This window comes from Desmodus rotundus, chromosome 9 (genome assembly GCF_022682495.2).
Source record: "Desmodus rotundus isolate HL8 chromosome 9, HLdesRot8A.1, whole genome shotgun sequence".
Lineage (NCBI taxonomy): Eukaryota > Metazoa > Chordata > Mammalia > Chiroptera > Phyllostomidae > Desmodus > Desmodus rotundus.
Window position 1 is genome coordinate 22875295 of NC_071395.1, and position 24588 is coordinate 22899882.

The 24588-nt window shown below is 37.1% G+C and overlaps 1 protein-coding gene across 1 annotated transcript in view; it reads left to right on the plus strand.

Moving 5' to 3' along the window:
• Positions 1–24588, plus strand: part of MARCHF1 (membrane associated ring-CH-type finger 1) — a 538948-nt gene that overhangs the window by 317858 nt on the left and 196502 nt on the right.

Sequence of the window (24588 nt, forward strand, 5' to 3'; positions counted from 1 at the left end):
TTTCTCAATTAATATGGTTATTTGGCAGGGTGTTATCAGGGGACCAATTCCCGCTACTATTCTACTAAAGTTACAACTTTGATGCACATAAAACAAGGCTGTTTTTCACAGGCTTTTATTCCTGTGTCAAACATGAAATTAACTCAGGTGCTGATTTACAAGTGCAATTTTTTTGTTTTGTTTTGTGCCTGGTAAAGAACATATTGTCTCTCTCTTCCAAAACAAAGTGAAGTACAAAATACATGTTGCAACTGTTTTTTTTTTTTAAATGTAACAAGACAACACATAGGAAGACATATGTTCATCGTTTTTTGCTTGTCAGAAGGGCTTACAAGCGAAATCAGGATCCCTACTTGTTCCTGTCGTGGAACCATTGGAACTGCCGATGCAATTGTAGTTCACTGTGTTGTACTTCCAATTGCCGTAGGAAAGCTTTGATTAGTGTTGTGCAAGGGTGCACGCAGCACACTGAAGTGCATTATCCCACAATAACTGTCCCCATTTCCATCGAAATCTCGGAGTTATGTCCACTTTATTAGGATGCTTTTCTAAATAAAACAACGTGCGCCACACCATGTTACTCTTTTTCACACAAAAGGAGCTCAGATCACTCAGTCTGAGGTAAAAACGGTGAATAATATTTCTGATCAAACTTTAAACTGAGATTGATAAAGGAAATTTAAACTAATTTTTCCAGTTTGGAGATTTTTTTTGTCTTGTTTTGGGTTTCTTATAAATTTACTGATATAAATGATATGTAGTACATTATTCACCTTTAATAATATAACAGTTACACTTAAAACTGTGCAATACTCTTTATTGTAATTTCCATATAATGAACAGATACAATTAATGCTCTCAGCTTAATTAAAAGCATGTTGTATCTGTAGTCATTATATTGTGAATAGCAGAAAAAATTGAGAAAATATTCTTCTAGCATTTGATAACTGTTAACTGATTCAGCAAAGAAGTTGCCCACATTACTATTGAAGGAGTAAATTCTGATATACGTCTTCATTATTTCACTTATTCAATAATGTAAAAGTAAATATCAACTAGTATTTATGTTTGGAACTATACTCATTCATCAACTATAACCATAGGTTGCCTACAATACAAAAAGTATGGCATAAATCAGTTTGAGGAGCTTTTACTAGATCATTCTAGTGTTCCTAAATGAGCTATAATAATCAGAAAAGCAACTTAATTTTTCATGTTACTGTTGCATTAGCTTGTTTTATTCTCATATTAATTACATGTATTATGGAGGACAGATATTATTACCTCCATTATACAAACACGAGAGGCTTGAAGATTAAGAAATTTATTCAGGGTCACACAAATCAACAAGGTTACGACCGGTGGCCTTGGGATCATGTAAGCCTGAATTCCTACCTTGTTCATTATTCCTATGAATTCTACATCTGTATGAAAGGCATCACAATGTATTCATTTGCCCAGATTTGAAACTGCATCCCTTCCTGACAGGTACCCCCTATCCCTACGTGTTGTCTTATCAAATCCACCACAGATACATCTTTTCAATTTGTCCTTCGTTCTGTTCATGCCTCTATCATATCTGCCCTCGGTAATATTTCAATAGTTTCCCAATTTGTCTTTCTGCTTCCAGGTCTTACTGGACCTTTTGAACTGTGCTTGAAACTTATCTTTTCAAAACATACATTAGAACCCAGGGCTCTAAATCCAGCAATGGATCAGCACTGCCTATAGCAAAGAGAGCATAAACTCTGATCAGTGTAATGTGTGTAATGTTGGTGTAATGTTAGTGTAATGTGTGAATGAGGAACTTCACACTCAAGCTCCATGTTTACTATCGTGAATCCCTATGGTTCAAGCTCTGCCCCACCAAAGAATTGCCACATACACTGAAGAAAAAAAACACACAGAAATTCCGCATACTAGCTGACAAATGCCTCCAGACCATTTTCTGTTATCTTCCATTTTCTTTATGGATTAACTTTTCTGCTTCCCTTTTCTCTGAAATCTTTACTTTGACAGTTTGGCTTTTTATTTTCTTTGACTTCTGCTTGGATTTGGATTTAGTAAATAGACTGACTTTGGTCTTTAGACTTGGTACTAACCTGGCAACTCTTGAGTGTTGTCCCTGGAAAATTCCCTTGGTTCTCATGATGGAAAATTCAGTTGAGAGACATCTGGCCCTACTTCTTTTTAATTAGCTAGGGTTCAGTACAGGAAACAGAAACTATTCTAGGGAGTTAGTTAAGAGGGGAATTAAGTCGTTGGAGGGCTGAAGAATTTTTCAGCTGAGCTTCTTGGAAATAATCCCAGAACTACACTCATTGGCCCACTGGAAAGAATACTAATTCTGAGATTACTTTTTGTCCTAGATGATGCTGGAGCAAGAGCCCCCACCCGTACGATCACAACTGCCTCTCAGAATCTATAACACTAATAACAGGCATTTCACTGCCTCTGCTAAGGCACCTCGACAGGTTCACAGCCTTGACTGAAAGCAGCAACTACCATGTGAGCACTAAAAAGAAGACTTCATTTCAACTTTTCTAAATCTCAGCACAGCATGTAATTGGTGGACCTAATGCACTGAGAACCCTAGTTGCAAGGGAATCTGGAAAAAACAGTTTTTTAGCTTTTTGAATCTAGAAGGAAGGAAGGCAGGCAGTCAGGAAGGAAGGAAGGTAAGGAGGAAGAGAGGGATGGTGGGAGGGAGGGAAGAAGGAGGTTGAGCCAGTCCAGAGTCCTCAGTGTCCTTCCAACTTTAGCTCCTGGGCTACTTCTCTGACAGCCCCAGTGTTCCTTTCCTCTCCCCTCTGTACTTTTTTCAGGTATTATTTCCTCCTTTACATGACTCATTAATATACTGTGATTATACCAACAAATATATACATATATTTAAAGAAAAGTAGGAAAAAAGAAAAACTTTTGAATTCGTTAGGTATTGTTAGATCTAGGCTGCATTTATTTCCAAATAGTAAAACAAATAAGAAACTGAAATTAAATATAAGTGGAACCTAATCAACAAAACAAACAAGTGAGCAAAATAGAACCAGAGAGAAGGAAATAAAGAACAAACTGACAGTGACCAGAGGGGAAAGGAAAGGGGGCCAATGGGGGAAGGAAGGGGAAGGGTCAAGTCAAGGAACATGTATAAAGGACCCATGGGCAAAGACAATGGAGGGGGGGGGATTGAATGTGGAAGGTGGGGGATGGCTAGGGCAGGGGAGAATAATGGGGGTAATATGGGGACAACTGTAATTGAAGAACGATAAAAAATTTTTTAAGTGAAATTAAATATAAAAATGAATCCCATTTGTGGAATGCTCAAGCATTTTGAATCAAACTTTTGAAAGCTTTAATGAAAGTGTTCACAATTCAAACTTACCCACAAAATCCTGGTATTTCAACATTGCTCCAGGCCATAAACAATATGTTTCAGAAACTAAACCAAAAAATGCATTACCAAGATAAAATCTATCTGGTATGTGAAAAACTTGTTTCCGAACATTAGGAAGTCAGGTGAGGCTAAGTTATTAACCTGTGTGCTGGACAAGGCGAGAAGGTATTTCCTGTGTGGGGGGGACCTCAGATCCAACTGTTTGTCTAATTTCTCCACAAACACAGCCATTCACAATCAGTTCAGTACAGAACTGTAAGAAAATTTAAATTCATAATGTACACGTGCATTTCCAAAAGTAGCGCTGGCGGAAACAAAGTTTACAAATGGAGGTCTGTGTTATACTTGGTGTACACGATCACCATCCAGTGGAGGGAGAACAGCAGCCTCCATTCTATCTCCCCTTTCCCCTGGGCCTGTGCGCACTCCCCAGAAACCCAGGGTGGGGCCCCTGTGTTGTGTGGAAAGAGCAGGAAGGAGATTTGGAAACTTCTGAATGTTGAAGTTTCTTGATGTGTGGCCTAAATTGGCATGTACGAAAATGTGTAAGTCAGAAAGGAGAGTCACAGATATGCTAGTGATACAAAATGTCTATAGTAGGTTTTATGAGATGATATTCAAGAAGCCAGAATTTTTGGTTTTTACATTTAATAAAACAAGTCTTCTAGCCCTTCTCTGCCTCTATAATGAAGAGTAAGGATAGAAAAATTCTTATCACTTATTTTCAAGATATGGTGGTGTCAACCAAAAAGAAAAAAAAAGTTTAGGCTGGAGTGAATAGAACACATTTATTTTAGCAAAGGATTGCACTCCAGGAGGCACAGATTCACGTAGCAACTCGAATTTTGCTCCAGGAAGAACAAGAAAACCTGGGGCTTTTACCACAAGCTGTAACAAAAGGAACTTTTCTTACTGCCTCACATGGTGTGAGGACTAGTTCAGAAAAGATTGGCCAGGCCGGGTGCTAAGAATCTGAGGTAAGCAAATTTCAGAATATGCTAAGGCAAGGAAGAAACTCCAAGAGTTCAAACCCCACTTAGGTTCCTCTGTACAAATGAAGGATGCCGGCTGTCGAAACAGATTGGCTCCTTTCAAGGTGAGCAGGGCAAATGGTCTGGTTGTCGTGATAAGGAGGAATTGAAGTTCCTGATGCGGTTTCATTGCTGGTTTGAAAGTTCATAGATGGGATGAGTACAAGGCAAACTTTTTCATGGCCTTCCAACTCCATTTTTGTTCCTTTGACATAACGACTCTATCATGACAATTTTCACAGTGGAGATTAACAAACTGAGCTTCTCTGAGTAAAATAAGTTCTTAGAAAATCTAGAGCAAATTGGCACTGAGTGAGGAAGTATGCAGCTAATGGTCAGAAATCATGCTGATAAAATGTATCTTTCCTTTTGGGTACACTTTCCTCTTGCGATTTTGGTATAAAGGGTTTCTGGCTGGGATGTCCAGCAACTTCCTGACTCCAGGCTTCATTCAGCTGCTCAGCGGGGCTGGCGCCCCTTCCCCAACTCTCTGCTCCTTGTGCATCCCTCCTGCACCTGTGTGTTTACTGGAAGAGAATAACCTTTCCAGGGTAAGAGGCCTGTGCTTCTCTCCTCCAATCACGTGTACAAGTAGCTCTATGCTCCTTGTTGAGGGCCTCTGCAAAGATTATCTTTTGCTTTGAACAGGGGAAGATTCAAGATATGAAGGTTATAATTAATCTGATGAATATGTTTTCCAAAAACAATCTAGAACACACAGCATTTGTTTTTTGATCGATTTTCTCCTGATACATAATGCACATTCACATGGCCAGAATATCCAGCGTTCAGAGTTGAGGGGGGAACTAAAATGGTGTTTTATTTTCCACGGTGAGTTGCCTCACCAACCGTTTTCTCTTTGGAAGTTGTTTTTGAAGACTTGCGTGTATGTGTGCATAACACTGAACGCATATTTTTCTGGTTTGAATGCAAATACCCCCCTCTGCCTCTTTTGATATCAATTTTACTTCTTTACAAAAATTTAATTCCTTTTATAACTAGAACTACAAGTACATCAATGAATGTATTTTTAATTTAGTATTTTTAAAATATTCATTTGAATCCCCTGAAATGTGCCTCCATTCAGCTTCATTATTTAGAAGTTATGTTTATGTAAGAAAAATAACCACAGAATGTAAATTCATAATGACCAAAGCATTATTAGGTTTTGTTTTTAAAATGAGGAAGGTAAGAATCATATGAAATATAAAAGTATGAAAACCAGATGACTATCAAGACTCAGTTATTTCCCATCTTTTGTTTCCCTCTTCCAGTATCTGTTAAGATGCTTTCATAGAATTAAGAGCACGTATTAAAGAAAAAAGGAACATTTAAAAAGTAGACCAGAAACAAAATGTTTTCAGTCAGATGGACATCAGCATCACCTGAGAAATCAGCGTAGGGGTTTATGGCTGATTTTGCCTGTGTGTGTGCAAGTGTGTGTTTGCTGGGGTGTGTGTGAGTGTGTGAGTGTGTGTGAAGCCCATTGTTGTGCTTCATCTCAGGGCCACTGAATTGGCATCCCTGGCATGTATTCTACACACACTGACACCAGACCCTGATTTTAGTTTAGGTTTCTGCTTCTTTAGCTATATTGGTTTAAAGTCTCCAGACAAGTTATACTGGCAGTGTGTTTAATTTCATGGTCAATTTCAATTTTGCAAATCAGGTTCAATTTTGCAAAACAAACTTCAGTTTATACATAGTGTACAAAGAATTATCAGAAATATCTGTAACTTGCAAAGCATCTCTGGAGTATATTCAGGATAAACTTCATTGGCTGCAACTCAGTTTTTTTCTGTCAGCCATGACTTATCAAATGCTAACCATGTGACAAGCACTGGGCTGAGGGTCACTCTTTGCTTTTATGATGAATACTCTTCCCTTAAAGGAACTTACAGTCTAAAAAAGGAACATTTAATTCAGTGTCAGAAATAATTCACTAATCATCATTTTAACCAATTTATCTATTAAACAAATACATACATCATGTCCATTAAAGTAGAAATTTAATCCAGCTTTTACAAAGACATCATTTGACCTCAGTTCTTATTTTTATAATGTCATTGGTTGGAATAATCCCCTACAAAAAGTGTCACATGTTATAACCTTCAACTAGTTTTTGATCACTGAGATGGCTCGTTCTCTGTTCCCGAGAGTCTCCTAACCCAATGAAGACACTGTCAGTGTGTTGGTCAGAAGTCTGGTTATTGAAAGACAAGTCAAGTTGCATGGAGCATCAACATGCTTAGAAGAGGTTCACGTGTAAAGCGCTCTGTGCCACTACTTATCTTATTTTCGGCCTACAATAAAAGGAGACATTCATTGCCATCTGCCTCTCAGAGCAGGAATGAGAATGAGAATAATATGGATACTTTCAGTGTCACTTGGTGAAGGCAGTCAAAAAAAAAGTAGACGTTTTCATTACTGGTTCCCTTGTTCATTCTAGAAAATGAAAATGTTCATTTCTTCTATATGCAAAAAGAACATAGAACATAAATTCACGTAAAATTTCCCAGTTTTTCTTTGTGGGAATTGTGAAAAAATTTCCTCAATGTAGTGATTTATAAATTAGATTTTTAAATATTATTTCTCTGTTGTGCCTTCTTGACTGTGTTGTTATCGCTGCTGGGAACAACCCCACATACTTCCTGGCCACCCCCTAAATTACCCATGAGCATACAGGACAAAGCGCAAATATTATGTCGTCATAGCAGATTTTCTACTCTTTCAAAGCAGGGCCTTCCTGTCATTCTGTACAACACCTACTGTTTCCTCATAGCATTTGTTATGTTTTCTAATTTTTTAGTCTATTTATTTACTTGTATTTTTTCTGTTTCTCTTATGAACTCGCTGAAGCAGGGTGTATGTGGGTTTTGCTAAGTGTAACCTAGTGCCACATACAGCACATTTAGAATCTCAGTAAGTATTTATTAAATCAATAAATACTACTTGAATTTTCTGTAGTTTAATGAAATCTATGCTTATGTACAACTTTAGGATACTCAATTTTATAATGGTATGAATTTGAGAAATCACTTCATAAAATATTGTAAAGTTTTCCATCAAGAAGGGGGATCAGAGCATAAAATTTTATGTGAAAATCCAAAATAATTCATTGTGGTAGGTTTTATCATTTTCCCCATTTCCTTCCATGTCTGCTGCCAGTGGCAGCTGAGGACGTGACATTATGGGAGGAAGCTTGCTCTGTGCTTCCTTTTGCCAAAGGAGTTCCTGTTTCGGGGCCCTGGAGCCGCAGACCTTGCTTCAGGTGGGGCTGCAGTCGAGTAGTTCTCTTTTCTGAGCCAGAGAAACTCTTTCTCCAGGGCCTTGGCAAGAAGGGAAAGATTTAGAATTTGAAGCTGCAATTTTCCACCTTCATGGCCTTTTGTTCTACAACATACAGCTTTCCTTTGATTTGCAGAATTAGTCATTTCTCAGTGAAATTGAGAAAGAAATGATAAATTAGACAGAACCTAAAAACTAATTAAGGCAGTCACTTTCTCATCCTCATAACAAAATTTTCATGATTAATTTTTACTTTACATTCTTTGAACTTATAAATTTTTGTCCCATAGTATTTTGAAATGTACCTCACAGTGTCCATGACTTAATTTACCACAAATTTATTAGCCTTTTGATTGAAATTATATTGTCTGTGACTCTACAAATATTTATTAAATGCCTACTATTGCCAGCCCTGTACTAGGCATTGGCCATATGTGATTTTTGACCTCATGGTCTAGTTGGAGAAATATCCATTAATTCAATAACCAAACACACACAAAGTATAAACGTAAAATTGTGATGGATATTAGGAGTGGCGATTATGATAAAAATATATATAATTAGAAAACAAGGCTGTCTTGGAGGAGCAACTTGTGTTGAGATCAGAAGGGTAAGACTGAATTGCAACAAAGAAGGGAGGGAAGTGTGCCACAGAATGAGGAAGCCACGTGCAAACAGCCCTGGTAACAAAGATTATCGTGTGTATGAGACCTAGTTGACTGGGAAGATAGGATCAGAGAGAGCTGGCTAGTGCACTAGGAGTTGAAGCTGGAGAGGTGGGGCAGGACCAGGCCTAACAGCACAGGCTAGGCTGATGAGCTTCCTTTTTATCCCAAGAACATTAAAGAATTGCTTTAAAAAAAAAAGCCAAAAAAACCTCATCCTGCAGTGTAGAGAATGCAGTGGGAGAAGAATAACTATGGGGAGGATGCTTAGGAGGCTATTTTGACATCCCAGGAAGGAGATGAGGTGAAATCATTGTTGAAGATGAGGGATTGGGACAGGTAGGGTGTTATCAGAAATTTGATGAGACTTTCATTTTGAAATGGTTGTGGTGAATTGGAAAGTTTACAGAGAGACAGTCGGGTTAACAGAAGGTATTTTAGGGCATTTTTGAGTTTCATAATCATTAATTTATGATGGAATCAGTCTGAACTGTTGTGAAATTCTCTCAAGCAGTGATTTGCTGCTCTGGGGACGTCATAGCTGTGCAGTGGTTCCATCCGGGCCAGTGGTTCTAACTTCCCTGTGCAATGAAAACCAAAGAGCCATCAGGCAGTATGTTATTAGAATAAAAACTGTAGGTTATCATCGTGATAGGAAGAGAAGTGAAGAAAGTAGAGAGGATAAAGGACTGGGATACCCAAGTGTGTTTTCAGAATAGTTGTAGTGGGTATTGTTGAATAATCAGTGTGGATTTGGAAGTGCATTCATTAGAGATGATGGCACATCCACAGTGTGACTCCGGTGTGGATGGCTGGCAAGACAGAGAAGAACATTGGGGATACGGAGGCTATGGCGATGGTGAGTCATTGGGATAAATATCACCATTAGACAGATAAATAGCAGGATCTGGGCCAGAAAAGACCCTGGAGAGCCTGGTGCCAGAGTCTTTGACGACAGAGAAGTGAGCAGGATGTCTGCAGATGTTGACTGTGAGGAGGTAGTAGACACGATGGCAGGTGCTTCAAGTAACCAGATGGGAGCTCTAATGGGGAGCAAGAAGATTGCCAATCTCTCTTCTTGAACACGCAGTTCATGGGATGGTTGAGAAAACAGCCAGCACTGAAAATTGGTGCCTTCAGAGGCAAACCAGAATTCAGTGAAGACATGGAGAGGACATGTAGGGCTTTGCAGGGTTTGAGCGGCAGTTCAAGAGGGTGGTGTGGAAGGGTTTGCAAAGGGAGAGGATTAAGGGTGGAGTTGGGAGCGAAGAATGCCAGAGCAATATGGCAGGGATATACTTGATTTGAAATGTCCCAGTATGATTAAGAGACATCAGAAAGGAATTTTCTCACCAAAGGTAAATATTAATTCTCATTGATTCAAAGTGTAAATATTATGGCATGCATTGCTTATACCTGTCAAGATTCATGAAACATGGATAAAAGGATATTATGCAAAACCCCGCAGGATCAAAAACACAATCTTTTATTATCTTTCACTTTAAAAGGAAGCTGATTAAACCATAGTAATGAATAAAAAGAAGCTATTGAAATACTAGTAAATGAAGCAACCTAGAACAAACTGAAACTGCTCAGTAGTAATTTCATTGTAGGTACCTTTGCAGGTGCCTCCCCAAAAGTATGTAAACCCTTGACAGGAATGCCACCAAATCCTGATCAATATATAAATTTTATTTTAATTCAACTGAGTGTATGCTGTCCTATGAAGCATTATTGAATACAACAGATCATTAAGTGTGGCTTACAACTGTGGAAACTATCTCCTATTAGAGAGTAAAGAGATATAATGTGGGGAAAATTTGGTACCAAGGAAAGATGACGAGCTTTCTGAAACATGTGATACTTGTGAAATGGTGCAGTCGGAGGAGAACCAGGTGGAAGGGTAAAAAAGGGAGGAGTGGAAAATTGGGGATACATTGTTTATTGTAATTTTGAATGAGTTAGAAATATTGAAGACATGCCAAGTGTTGTTTTTCATCTCATGACTATTTCCAGAATATTTTGGCATTTGAAGCCATGCAACTCATGTAGAATCGCTGAGGCAGTAATGGACAAAGCCAAAGCATATCACAGAGAGTGAATAGGTTTGGGATCAGAAAGGCCAGATCAGAAAGACTTCGGAGCTATGGGTCTTGACCAGGTTAGCCAGGGCCTTCGAACCTCAGTTTCCTGGGAGCTGGGCTGGGAGAAGTGAAATGATGTGGATAGTATATGACAAGGCGCCTGACACAGGAGCTGCTCAGTAACCGTCACAGAGGTTGTGCAGTGCCATCACTGATTGTGGGCTTGAAACCAGACCTCTGGTTTCAGATCCCAACTCTGCTACTTACTTGCTGTATAATTTTGGGCCAGTCTTTTATCTTTCCTGCAATTCAGTGTTCTCTTCTGCAAATGGAGATAATAATACCAGTTATCTCTAAGGGTTGTTTTCAAAATATAATGAACTTACACCTTTTTGAAAACAGCCTGATGCATATTAAGTATCCAGAAATATTTACTTGTAAAAATTGTATTTAAAGTAATTAATTATGAAATAGTATTAACTAATACACATTATTATTAATAGCATCATTAAGGATCTTTTGTTACAGTATGCAGTCCAAAAGGATAAAATGTATGAAGGTAAAGAGCTTCCATTGAACTACCTGTTATTTTTTTAAAAGATCACACTAAGGTATTATTTCACTCATCTGATGTGGCCTATATATATTTTGAAGATCAATATAATTCATGGTAATGCTCTTCCAAGAGGCACGTAAAACTATATAAGAAGTAATCTTCTGCTTATTGATCAGCCTCAGGTTTTATTCCCTTTTCTCAGCCAATTTTTCAATGCCTTCCCAGAAGTTTTGATGTAATTACAAACATCTGGTCCCACTGACGTCTCCTTAGGTTTATTGCTCCAGCTCCAGACATTCTTTTCAGAAGTACCATTTTACTGTTCATTTAGTAGAAATGAGGCAACTCTGAGTGTAATATGGTTGCTGTGAAATAAGTAATTTCTAGCAACCCATTGAGACAGTGTTTACTACTTGTTCTTGGTAAATACATGTACACATCCCTGAACATATTACTTAGAGATAGAATTTACTTTTCTTTCCAGCCACAAAAAGGAGAAGTGGAGGGAGTTAAGATGATGGAAAAAGATGTGTGTTGTTTTTATTTTCATTTGATTCATAGCCCCACTCTTCTTCATTAGTTATTAAGCCGATAGCTCCCACATTTTTCTGTAAGGGAAACAATAGGTACTTTTCTGGAATGTCTCTTAGAATATTCTGGTATCTTATGTAATCTTTGTTTTGAATAGAAAACATGTTAAAATTACTAAACTCCTTGGAAAATTTAGATGGCCTTAAATCTTTTGACATCTTTGAAGAAAACAGTCTTACTATGGGAAACAAGAAAAAGAGAACGATCAAGTGGAGCAGACTGGGAAGAAATTGGGTGTTGGGTCTTGGTAATGAGGGTTGGAATCCCAGCCCTTCTGCCTCAGGGCCGTACTCATCATCAGGCATTTCCTCTCTCTGAGCCTCTATAACTTAGGGCTAATAAAACTCACCAAGGTGTATGGTGAAGGTATCATACCATCCTGTGGATTACACGTCCAGTACTGTGCATCCCCGTAATAGCTGCTCTGTTAACTTGATTGTTTTCTTCATGAATAAGAACCATTTTATTTATAAATACGTACCTTGATTGTCACTAGGATCTTTGGGAGCTTTTAAAGCCTTAGTTTAAAATATAAAACAAATGAGAACATGTTGTGATCAAAGCAAAATATCCAAAAATTTTTATTCTTGTTTTGATTCAAAACTATAAAAGATGTTTATGTAAGAAAAGTAACTTGAACTTTATAATAGCAGTGTTGCCATTACTACTGTACTTTCTGGAGAAATAAGCCAAAGGTATTTTCTTTATTCATGAATATATCTGGTTAGCAACTGTGGCCCCTTCATTCTATCTTTTTAAATGATGCTGACCATTTTCTAACATAGATATACTTACCCTAATTTCAAAAACCAGTAAAAAAGAATCTTCAAAATTTCAGATTTCTACAAATTTATTTGTTTCCATAAATAATGAAATTCTAAAAAGATACTGACATTTTATGGTAGTATAGAATTTCAAAATTGTTTTAACCTTGTTTACACAATTTCAACATCTCACAGTTCTATAGTATTTGTTGACAGTTTTTTTTACAGACAAGAAAAATAGAAAGTAAGTGATTTGCCCAAAGTCACACAATATTTAAACATTTGAACCAGAATTTGATCCTAAGTTTTCTGACTTTTAGTTCATCTTAATTTCTATTATATCATACTGCAAAGTTTCTTCCCCCTAAATAATATGTGGTTATGGCAAACAATTTCTAGTCACATTAGAACTTTTTTTCTAATATGGTACTAGCTTCTAGGATGTTTGGTATGTGCAATTAATTTAGTCACTTAATAGATTTATTTTTGTATTAAAACTAATTAAGTAATCAGGATCTTATATATAACAAAATTAAGTAAGCAAAAATAATTTGTATATTTAAATATGAGCAGATGTAATGCAATTTTAGTTTTTGTTCATTAATCTCTTTTTAAAAATATAGTTGACTGCAGAAAGCTTTGTAGAAGTTATATGTATTTAATATTCTACAATAATATTCAGGTTGTGTTAACAGTAATGTATGCTGTGCATTGTCCTGAGAAAATCTGAGGGCAGAATAGCCTCATGACTAAGAAAGCTTAGGTGACCAACCAGGATAGTTAAATAGTCCAGCAGAACTGAAGCAAGATATCAACTAACGTGTAAAGCAACTGTCCATATTTGGGAGTCAGACAAATACGGATTTGAATTCCAGCTCCCTAGCCGATTGATTACCTCTATAATGAATGAGTGCTGTGAGCATTACTGAACCACTCTAGTCCTTGGATTCCCTTTTTCAAAACTGCTGGAAGTGACAGGATGGCAAATGCGTGGGCTGAGAATTCAACTTGACTGTTCAAGAGTCAACTCCATCGCTGACCAGTCATGTAACTTCCAACACCTGATACGTCTGCAATTTCTAAATCCACAAAGCTCTGAAACCCCAGTGATTTTTGTAGCTCATTTGACTACATTAGCCCCGCTCCTGAGCTGACGTGAGCTATTTATAATCTCTCCTTACCCCACTGAGTGTAAAGAGTCTATGTGTTGCCGCTGGTATCCCCCACACCCTATCGCAATTTAATATTACAATACTGTAACTTACTACAATATTGTCGTAAGTGTGGTTGGTTTTTCATATTACCTTCTGAAATAAATAATAGAAATTTGGAATTCCAAAGTTCACATAATTCCAAAAGATTTTAGTCAGTCACTGTGGACCTACGGCTAATATCTCTAAAGCCTCAGTTTCCCCATCTGTGAAATGAGGATGAAAACCATTTCTAAGTTACTAAATTGTAGAGATTAAACTGCGTGGTTCATGGGAAGTGCAATGCCTGGTAAATTGTAAGCACTCAATAAATATGAGTCATTGTAATTATACTAGAGCTTTCTCAATGCTCAGATTGTCGGCTCTTTTCTAATGAAATTTTCTAGGAGGCATCCCCGGACCTATATACACTGAACCTTCTCTCGTCTGTAATTGAACTATACTCTTCTCTCCCAACACATGCTTGCAACCAAAGCATAAGAAATTTCATTCTGCTAGTTTCCCCCTTTTTTCTCTCCATTTTGGTTTTCTAAATACTAAAAATATTTAGGAATTTTTTTTAAAGCAATTAGGGCATATTCAAAATAGCCTGTTTAGTGGTATTGAAAATCTTCAAACTTGGGCCTGTCTGAAGTGTAAATAAAAGTGCAATTTGGGAAATGAAGAGAGTTGATAGAATTAGACAAAATACATCTCGAGAGTTTGAGAAAGTCAACAAAAGAACCGCTTGGGACTTAAGCCGATGAAAAACCTGAGGTCTTACCAATGGGATTCTGGGGAGGAAACCCAGGCAAAAAAATGTCAGGGTTTTCAGTGAGATGGCCCTTAATACAGTGGAACTTTTTTGAGCTAACCCAGCTATAACCACAAAAACTCAAAAACTTGAAATATTTACTACCACACCTTGGCATTAACAGCAATGCCCAAGTCACTATTACTTAAATGTTTAATCAAGTAAATTCAATGGTTTTATGGGTGTTTTTTGGAAGAGGAGTAGAAGAAGATGGCTTCCAGGTGTTTTCTTAATTATAGGTGAAGTTACTTTATAATTTTCAGTATATCATATTTATATCCTACTTTAATAGTAGAAAATATTCAAAGACATTTCTTCAAAACATTAACTTTTGAGATTTGTAAAAGTAACAAAACTATAACACTTTTGCTTAGTTATTTTTAATTTTAAATTCAAATTTTACTCTGGTTTGTGAATTAATTTTTTAAGGATGATAAATTCAACTTTAATATTACCCTAGGAAAAATGTTTATAAAATCATGGAAATTATTGTCATATGAGTAATATGCTGAAGAATTTCAGAGGCTACTTAGCCGTTGTAAACCCAGGACATTGTGGGCCACAGAGGCAGAGATGGATTTACCATAGGCTTTCATGCTCAGGCCCCAGAAAATCAGTGAAACCTGTTTATTTTTTCCATATTTGTTGACTTATAATTGGTATGGAAACAGCTGCACATAATTACTATATACAATTTGATGAGTTTGTACATGTTAATATACTCAATTTGCCATTATTATAATCATGGTGATAAATATTTATCATATCCAGAAGTTTCCTTGTGACCCTTCAGCTTCTTTCTTTTTCTTTTTTTTTTTTCTTTTTGGTGTTTTAGGTGTTAAAAATACTTAACATGAGACCTGCCCTCTTTTGGGAACTAGAGCACCAGGTCGTGTAGCAGATCTCTGACCCGCGTTTGTTTACCTAGAACCTGACTTTTTGGATAGGAGTTTGCAAGGCCTGTCCAGAAGGTAACGAGCTATGCAATATGAAAAATAGAGACATTTATTGAAGAAGATGCAAGATACAAGAAACATTGTACATAGGACAATGATGCCTCAGTCCCCTTCAAATTAGGCACCTTGGGACCTCACACAGTTCTCCCAATCATCAATAGCTGCTCTGTAGTATTTTCCTGAATTTTACTGATGGTCTGAGATCTCTTCCATTTCAAAGGTGATTTTAGTTTTAGGAAAAGCCAGAAATTGCAGAGCACCAAATCTGGGCTCTAGCGGGGCTGAGTCAGCTGGGTGCTTTGATGTTTCTCCAAAAAACTCTGCACAAGATGTGCTGCATAAGTGAGTGCGTTGTTGTGATGAGTCTGCCAATCACCAGTTGCCCATAGCTGTGGCCTTCTGAATCATCTGAATAGTTTCCATGGAGGAATGTTCAAGTGTAACACAAAATTGGATGCAGATTTGTTGCTCTACTTGCTCAGTCATTTTGAATGTGACAGCCACACCATATACATGCTCACTCAACAGCATCCACTGCCCCCACTGACTAGTACAGTGAAGTTGTTATTGTTCACACATGTGCATTCCTGTCCACTGTCCTTGGCTGCCAGGCTACATTGATGCCATGCAAACCATTTTCTTTATATTAACAATGGCTGGACTTTTTCCAGACGGACCTCATATATTTGCTACTTTGTAAAAGAACATCAAAGGCAAAAAGAGACAGCAGGGAAAAGTTCAAATATTGTTGCGTATTCTTAAATGCATTATGATTAATAACTTTTTAAAATACTACTGAATCACAGATTGTGGAAAGCACCATTATTGCTGTGAGCTAAGCATTGCTAAAGATCTTAAATCTGCCTCGGGCAGAGGCATCCTTAGGCCTGTACAGTGCACTGTCCCCATTATTCTTCTCCATTTTCTTCTTTTTGTACACCCTGAGCAGCCTCTGTTTTCTACATTGAGGATGGAGCCTATATTTATAGGTGGGCAATCCTAGAGGTTGACTGTAAAACAATCAATTGATTTCCAGGCCCCTTATAAGTCTTTCCCAATTATATCTTGATGGTCAGGTGTTCAAACAGTAGGTGTCTCCCAGTCAGGAAGTTTTCACTTAGAGCTTTTCAAATGGCACCATTTTAAGAAAACTTAGGAAACAAAGAAAATCCAAAGGAAGAAAAAAAGTGAGGCTTTGTGGAAGTTAATAAACTCAAAAATCTATAGTGTTGTTTGTTTCTATCACTTCATTCATTATGCAATACAAATCAGTCCTTAGTATTTTTAAGTTATATTTTTATTTAAAAATATGTTTTGACCAAAAGCTAATCACAGCTTGTCATATATGTGTCATATATGTATGGGTTTGACTTTTATAAGTTATACTTATATGCTCACATATATATGTTACATAGAAAGTAAAGAGAAAAAAGAAATTATTCTTTTGCACATAATATCTTCAGCAGATACTATTTGCTTTATGTAGTCCTGGCTTTCAATATAAATTGTGACCTTTTCCTCTGACTTATTCTGAAATCACAGAGGACTTCATAATAGGACAGAGTGAACCAAACAGCAATTTAACATTGTCAGTTCTTGTGGAAATTTTCTCTTACCAAACAGATGGGCAGAAATAGTATTTATGACTAAAGTGCTATTTTGAAATAAATAGAAAAAGTGTGAAATATTATAGATGTCATTATAAAATGCAAATATCACAGCAGAGTGAATTAGACATTGAGGTGGCGGCTGGGTTTTTCTCAAACCTATTACTTTGTAAAGATAAACAAACACTGGTAAAAAGTTTTTCTCTTTCCTCTGAGTAAACCACCCCACACGCATAACCCATAGCTGTGCTAGTCTTATACAAATTACTACCCTCTCTCAAGAGTTTCTCAGGGGATGTATATTAATTGGAATTTAAAAGTTTTTAGATTTAAAACCATGTGCTAATTGTCATTTGCAGGGTAGGATTAGATAAAATAAGAGAGGGATGGTGGAATGAAAGCTGGGAACCAATCGCAAAGATGCGAGAAAGGAAGGGAGAAGGTCAGAGGAGTAGAAAGAGAACTTGATGCGCTGGGATGAGGTAGTAGGGATCGTGCTGGGGTTTGAAATCTCAACTCTGTGTGAAAGTGGATGAGACAGTCCAATCTAACCTCCACCCAAGCAATGTATCTGGGTTTCTCCTGAAATACAAAAGTGTATTTAAAATGTATTTTCTTGTGCCCTTCCCATATGTTCCCATTTTCAGATCCCAGGCCTCACCCAAGTGACATCACTGCAGTCTCTGACTCTGAAAAACACTTTCGTGAAAAGACATTTTAATTGATATTTCAATTTAAACTTTCCTTTCAGCTGTAGCATTTCAAATTCAGGATGCAGAACTTCCACTGAGCCAGGTCAACCACGCTGGGGCAGGATTGCCAATTGTGTACTTGAATCAGAAATGCTTATCTAGAAAAGCCAGGTAGTTACCATGGAGAAGGAACATTCTAGGCAGCATGTGATTAGTGAAATGGACATTTTATTTGATGTGAGTAGGAGTTGTTACAGGTTTTGGTTAGCTGTGGTTTTTGTTGCAATTATATTGCCTAGTTGGAAATAAATTAATGTCACTCCGTATGTGAATACAAGTAATTTTTTTCCCTCTCTCAAAATACTGTGTCACAAAACAGCACAACAGGAAGCTAGCGGTGCAGGGAATGTGTGTAGTATTGAAGAGAACGAAGCCAAGGAAGAGCATGATTTCTGCTATGATTACCCAGAAAGTCTGGGACTAATCACTTCAGAGTCCACTCTGTATTCAGAAGCAAAAGCTTTAAAAATACTTTTAGAAAAGTATTAAGCCTTTGCACCTAGCAATTTTATAATAAAAATAATAAATACTTGTTGGAGAAAACAAGAAAAGCATAAAGAAAGCAAATAAAATTCCTTCTGATTTCACTACCCAGAGTTAAGTACCATTAAATTTTGGGTATATTTACTTCCACTATTTCTTCTATATCTATTTTTTAGATTTTCAAATTGAAACATCAATTTGTTGTTTCAGTTACTTGTACATTCATTGGTTGCTTCCCGTATGTGCCCTTATCAGGGGTCAAACCCACAACCTTGGGATATAGGGATGATACTCTAACCCACTGAGCTACCCAGCCAGTGTTGATAACTATTTTTAATGTAGTTGAAATAACTGCACGTGTAAAATACTATGTTTTTCTTCTTTACTTTGAAACAACCATTTTCATAACTTTAACATCTTTATTAGCATTATTTTATTAGCTAAATAAGATTTATTAAATGGATATGTCATACAACAATATATTTTAGTACAATACTTCTAGTTTGCCATTCTACAAACATCTTTGGGCATAAGTTTTTTTGTTGTTGTTGTTAGTTTTGAGTTGTCACTATAATTGTATTCTTAAAATACAGTCCTGGAAATGATAAATGGAGTGAAGATTCTAAAATCTGCTTGCAAAAAGTACCAACTTGCTTCCAAAATGCTTACTAGCCATTTATGTTTCCTTTTTTGAATAGTCTATTTATATATTTGACCCATTTGAGTACTGGGAACATTGTTGCTATCCTTTATCAATTTATATAAGCATTTTACGTGGTAAAGTCTTTGTGACAATTTTGGCAGATACTGCACTGTGTTTGTTTTGTCCAATAGTTTTTTATTGTTGTTGTCGTTTAGGATTTCTGACAAGCTGAAGTCCTTACTACCTATGCTTCTCCATTTTATTTGACATTTTTTTGTATCATCTTCCATTTTTAAACTTAGAAAAAGTATTTCATTCTATTTGTGAAATAAACCTATTTGCTTTCTTCTAGATTTTATATTTAAAAAAAAACCATTTATCTCTTTAATCCAACTGGAACTTAGTTGGTTGAGCAATGATTGGTTAGTCAGGAATTTTCTATTGAAGAATCACACTGTTTGGACCAAGGTGGGCAGATTTATTTGCCTATAAAATTGGGAAGGGAAACATTGCATCTCGGGGTGGGAGGAGCTGGAATGAGCCCTCAGGGTGCTTCTCCTCTCTCTCCTCCTCTCTGCGTGCTAGTTGCATTTTTTCCTTGTAGTTGGGGAAATGGTGATCATCTATTTATATCCTCACAGCTTTGCCACCAGAAGGTAAGTCCCTCCCTGCTAGAGCAATCTTGAGAAAGAGTGTCAGTCATCATATCATGGGTCTGTTGTGGGTTGTATATCTTCCCCAGTGGCCAGAGAGGTTAGCAGTCCCCACATGAGCCACACGGCTGGAGTGGGAAGGGCGTAACTTGCCCTAAAAGGAGAGTGCTGCAGTTAATAGGAAATTGAAGGTGTTCTATGGGACAAGATATTATATGGGACAAAAAAAAAAAAAAGGTTTGGGGCTCTGGGGTGGGAGTGAGACTTCCTTTTAGTGTTCTATTTGAATTTGTTTTCCTGTTTAGAGTTTGTGGGGTTGCTAATCATGCTTTTATCCCTCCTACTCTTTCCACTCACCCAGAATGTGGAACCAACTGAGAAAAAAAACAGAGGACATCAAACAGATGGCAGTTAGCACATAAAAATATTGCTTATAAAGTTGATTGGAGAAAATGTACCTATTGCCCAAACACTGAGTTTTTAACATGTAACGCCTAATGTGAACCCATCCATTCATTCTATGGGCCTGCCCCTAGTAAGGGCAGAGCCCCCCACCAGTAAGCGAGTACATGGATGAGTGGAGAACTCAAGTGTCTCTCCAAGGACAAGTGCTTTAAAGTTTGGGAGGAACTTTTCTTGAGAAAGTGATTAAGATGAAATTACAATTAGGAAGATCTTTGGAGAGTAACAATATTTAAGGGGTGGTGAAAGAAGAATTCCTCAAGAGTAATCCCCCACCCCTGAATTGGAGTAGAGCATTTTCACTGGGTAAGAGGAAGGCAGAGAAGGAGAGAGGCTTCTACGGCGGCACCTTGGGCTCGTGTTCATATTGTGAGCAGTTAAATCCACCCACTGTTCATCATCAGTCTGTCGCTGCACAGCAACGAATGTGGTGGCATGGAGGTCAGTAAACGTTGAATTCTTAATGGTGCCATGCGCACCCACGATTTCAAACGTGTCCTCACCAACGTAAAGAAGACTTGGAGCCTAATGATTATCTTTGGAACCTGATATCCTCACATGTTTGTTTTTCAATAGAAAAATCTACTTGTGTGGAATTTCATTAAAGTTGTAGGTGTTATCTGTGGGAGATCAAACCTGTTTCTTCACAAGAGGTGGCACAACAGGAATGTTCTAATTATATCATTTAGTTTGGTGGTTTTTGCTTTATTTAATTGAATGTTTAATTATTGATCACTGATTTTTCATCTAGATCTTTTCATATTCTTTTAGTTTAGTATTTCCATTAAACGGTGGCTTTCAAACTTTGTTGTGCACCCCGATCCCCTGGGGAGCTTGTTAAAACAGACTGCTTATCTCAGATGGAGTAGGTCTGGAGCGGAACCTGAGAATGTGCCTTCCTGTCAAGTTTCCAAGGTGATGCTGCTGGTCTGAGAACCTCACTTAAAGAGCACATGCTGTAGAAAATGGGTTGTGACAAAAATGGAGGCACTTGGACGTGCTTGCTTTTCAGATCAGTTATCAGTTCCGAAGTGAGCCATGTGTGTGGTCGGAAATTCGTGGGACCCATGGTCATGGTTTCACTAGGAGTGAAGGTAAGACGTCTGTGAGCGGCGCTGGTGTAGGTCTATTGCAGTCCCTTCAACAGACCATTTCAGTATGGGCCCAGCTTGACTCAGGAGCGGCTCCTCAAAGATTGTTTCTTGTCAATCATGAGTGCACTTTAAGCATTGTGTCTAGAAAAGGCAGGACATACTGGAAATAAATAATGCAGGCCTGCCATGTTGCATGTTTTAAGAAGTATGCTTTATGAATCAGCTATTGTTTCAGCTGCAGAAATCAGAAATTTGATGCCTGGTTTACAAGTGATTTCTAAGAGTTCCTTGAAGATGATCTTTTTTACTTGTGTATGTGGAAAAAGGGACCCATAAAGAATATTTTGCTAAAACACGCTCTTGACTTTGCAGTGGGATTAGGACTGAATTTACTTTTCCCCCAGCCCACCCAGAACTGAATGGAAAGATACAAAAGAACATTATATTGTCAGGAAAAAATAACTGACTTAAGCTTCAAGTAAAAATGCTTCCCATCTTTTACTATTACTGATTATTATAACAGTGAAATAACCTCAAGTGGGTTTGAGCTATACACAGAGCATTCCATGAAGGGCAGTGTGATTGCGAAGCTAAAACCTCTTTAGCTCTCAGTGGATCTAATTATAATGCGAAGATCAAAAACACCTCTCAATTCAGGAGAGGGAATTGGTATACTTTTCAGGTACATGTTTTACATTAATAAAATATTATTTTGAAATATTCAGAAATTACTTCCCAATGATGTATAGCTGAAAAGGCCACCACTCCTCCCAGAAATTCCACCTGGTGTATTTAGAGAGTCAGAGGAAACCACTGAAATGAGGCTTGGTGGGGTGAGTCAGGAAGTAAACGAATGCTTCCTTTTTCACCTGAATGTGACACGGGAGTCCTCTCTGCTCTGGGAAAGAGAACTTCTCAGTCAGCACGAGGACCGAGGACCGTCAGGGAAAGGACACTACTCACTTCGAGTGGAACAAAGCGCCTACGTAGCTTTCACTGATTCAACTTATTCTCACCAGATAAAAGAACTGCATTTAAAAAAGTTGCCTTCCTTTTACAAATAAAATAAGATCCTGGTAGCTGCACATGCAAAGTTATATAGCACGGGCCCTCGGCAAATCCAGTGAAATGCTGGCAAATGGTTTCCTCTCAAAAATTGAGTATTATCTAACATATGTTCAAAATTACTTTCACTTTCAATTTCAGATACCTTTTCTCCGATACAAAAAAAATGTTCTTCAAAATATGTATGTAAAAAACACTGTGGCTGATAAACTATATTCTGAAAATTGTACAGCAACTTAAAAAAATAATAAACATATCCATGCAACAGCATGGATGAATCTCAACACCTTATGTTAAATGAAAGAAGCAGAACAAAAGTGTACTCTTTGTTATGATATTTGTGTGAAACTGAAGTACAGGCAAATTAATGGAAGGTGATAGAAGTCTAAGGAGTAGTTATCTGCTAGGAAGAAGAATTGACTGAGAAGAAGGATAGCAAGTTAGGGTACTGAAAATACTGTATATTTTCATCTGGGTGCATACCTGGCTATATAGGAATGTAAAATTTCATTGTACTCTATACTTAAGAGTAGTACACCTCACTGACTTTATGAGGTGCCTTAACAAAAGATAATGTAAGAACAAATCACTGTAAGAATGGAAGTTATTTTCCTGGCACAACTTAAATATTTAAATATAGCATCTTCTAAATAGAAGAAAAGTCAGAGTTTACTCAGTGAGTTTCAGGAAACTTGAAGGTAGATATTAAGGGACAATTTTTTCAGGTACTGGTGCATAAAATATTATATTCTGTCCTTACATTGGATGATTCCTAATAGTCCACTTGACATTCCCACAAGATAAAAAAATTCTTGGAGTGTTCATGACTAAAACCAGAAAATTTAGGGCTTATTCTTTATAAGCTCTGGTTAACAGATTAGCTAAAATGGATAGGTTTTTATTTATTTTTTATTTTTTGGCTTTCTTTTAAAACAAAGCACCATCTCTGTTCTCTCCACAATTCCCAAGAGACAAGGTGATGGTATTACGAATTCTTTAAAAATTGCCAATGGAAGGGATGTAAGATAGAATCTGTGAGTGACAGTTATAAACACTTCAGTTCACGTTAAAGAAACAGTCCACAGGATTTAAGAGGAAAACAATTGATTTCAGAGACACCATGAACTTGGGAGTTATTACCTGTTTATTCCCTAATGTGAAAGTTGGCCTTGTCCCTTGAGGCTTAGAGAGGTTGACAATGTCTTCCCCAGTCTTTCACTGTTGGGGCATCTAGGATGGTATTTTCTTTTGAAAGGTTTGCAATTTCCTCTTGCATCAACATGATTCTTGATGTTCTATAGAGCCTGAAGACTTTATCTTTGAATAATCAGTTTAAAAAGTAAAACGTCATAATAATTATCTAAAACCTCAATACCAGATGATACTTTGTTGTTTCTTGCTTCTCATGTAGTGAGAAGAAGTCAGATATATTTCATCAGAGAATATACCCTGGAATTATGTTAATATAGCTATTTATTTACACCAGAACTCTCTGTGTATATGACTGTTTTATGGGAGACATGTTTATTTGACTCTTAATGCTTACTCATTTGAATTTAAGTTATCACAATGAGAACAGACCTTCAGGAATTACATGTTAGCTGGTTTAATAAAATACAGTAATAGAATAAAGTGATGCTAAAGAGAAAAGGCATATGTACCAATAAAAAAGAAAAGAATACTGTTTCACAATTAGTAATAACATTAATTTAAAATTTAGAATTATTTAGAATTAAAATAATGAGAATTCAGATAAGAGCTATTACATTTTTAGTTGAATTGTTCATCATTAAAGAATCAAATAATGGCTGGTACCTTATTTTTAAGCTCTATAAAGATATTACATGGTTGAAAGAAACTTCCCAGAATCTAGTTAAGAAACATGAAATAATTGTAGGTGTGTACGTTTGCTTTTTATTATCAGGTCGTGCTGATTTGAGCTTATCTATCTTTTTATGCGACAGTTCACATAATAATTATCTAAATTATTGGCCGGATTTAACAAAGAATTAAATCGATTTAAATTATTTGAGCCTTTTCAAATATTGTCAGGTTATGTTTACTTTTAGAAAGATACACTGAGTATTGTTGTATGCATGTTAGAAACTAAAGCTTGGGAATTGGGAACATCCAGAGAAAATGCTTTGTCAGAGCCCTCAGGAATGATTTACTAAGAATTTCTTTGAGGGGCTACTCAGATGAGTGCTGTCCCAAGCAACTTCTGTGATGATGGCAAAGCTCTCTCTGTGCTCTCCGAAAAGTTAGCCACTAGACACAGGTAGCTACTGAACACATGCAATGTGGCTAGTACAAATAAAAACCAAAATATGTAATTTTATTTAATTTCCACAAATGCAGTTTAAATACCCTCACGTAGCTAGTTGCTTTAGATTGGACAGTGCAGCATGAGACTTACAGAAGAATCAGGCAGAAGGCCTCATGAAGTCAGTAATACCTGGCAGTGCCACCGAGATTAATAACCTAACCCTGATGATG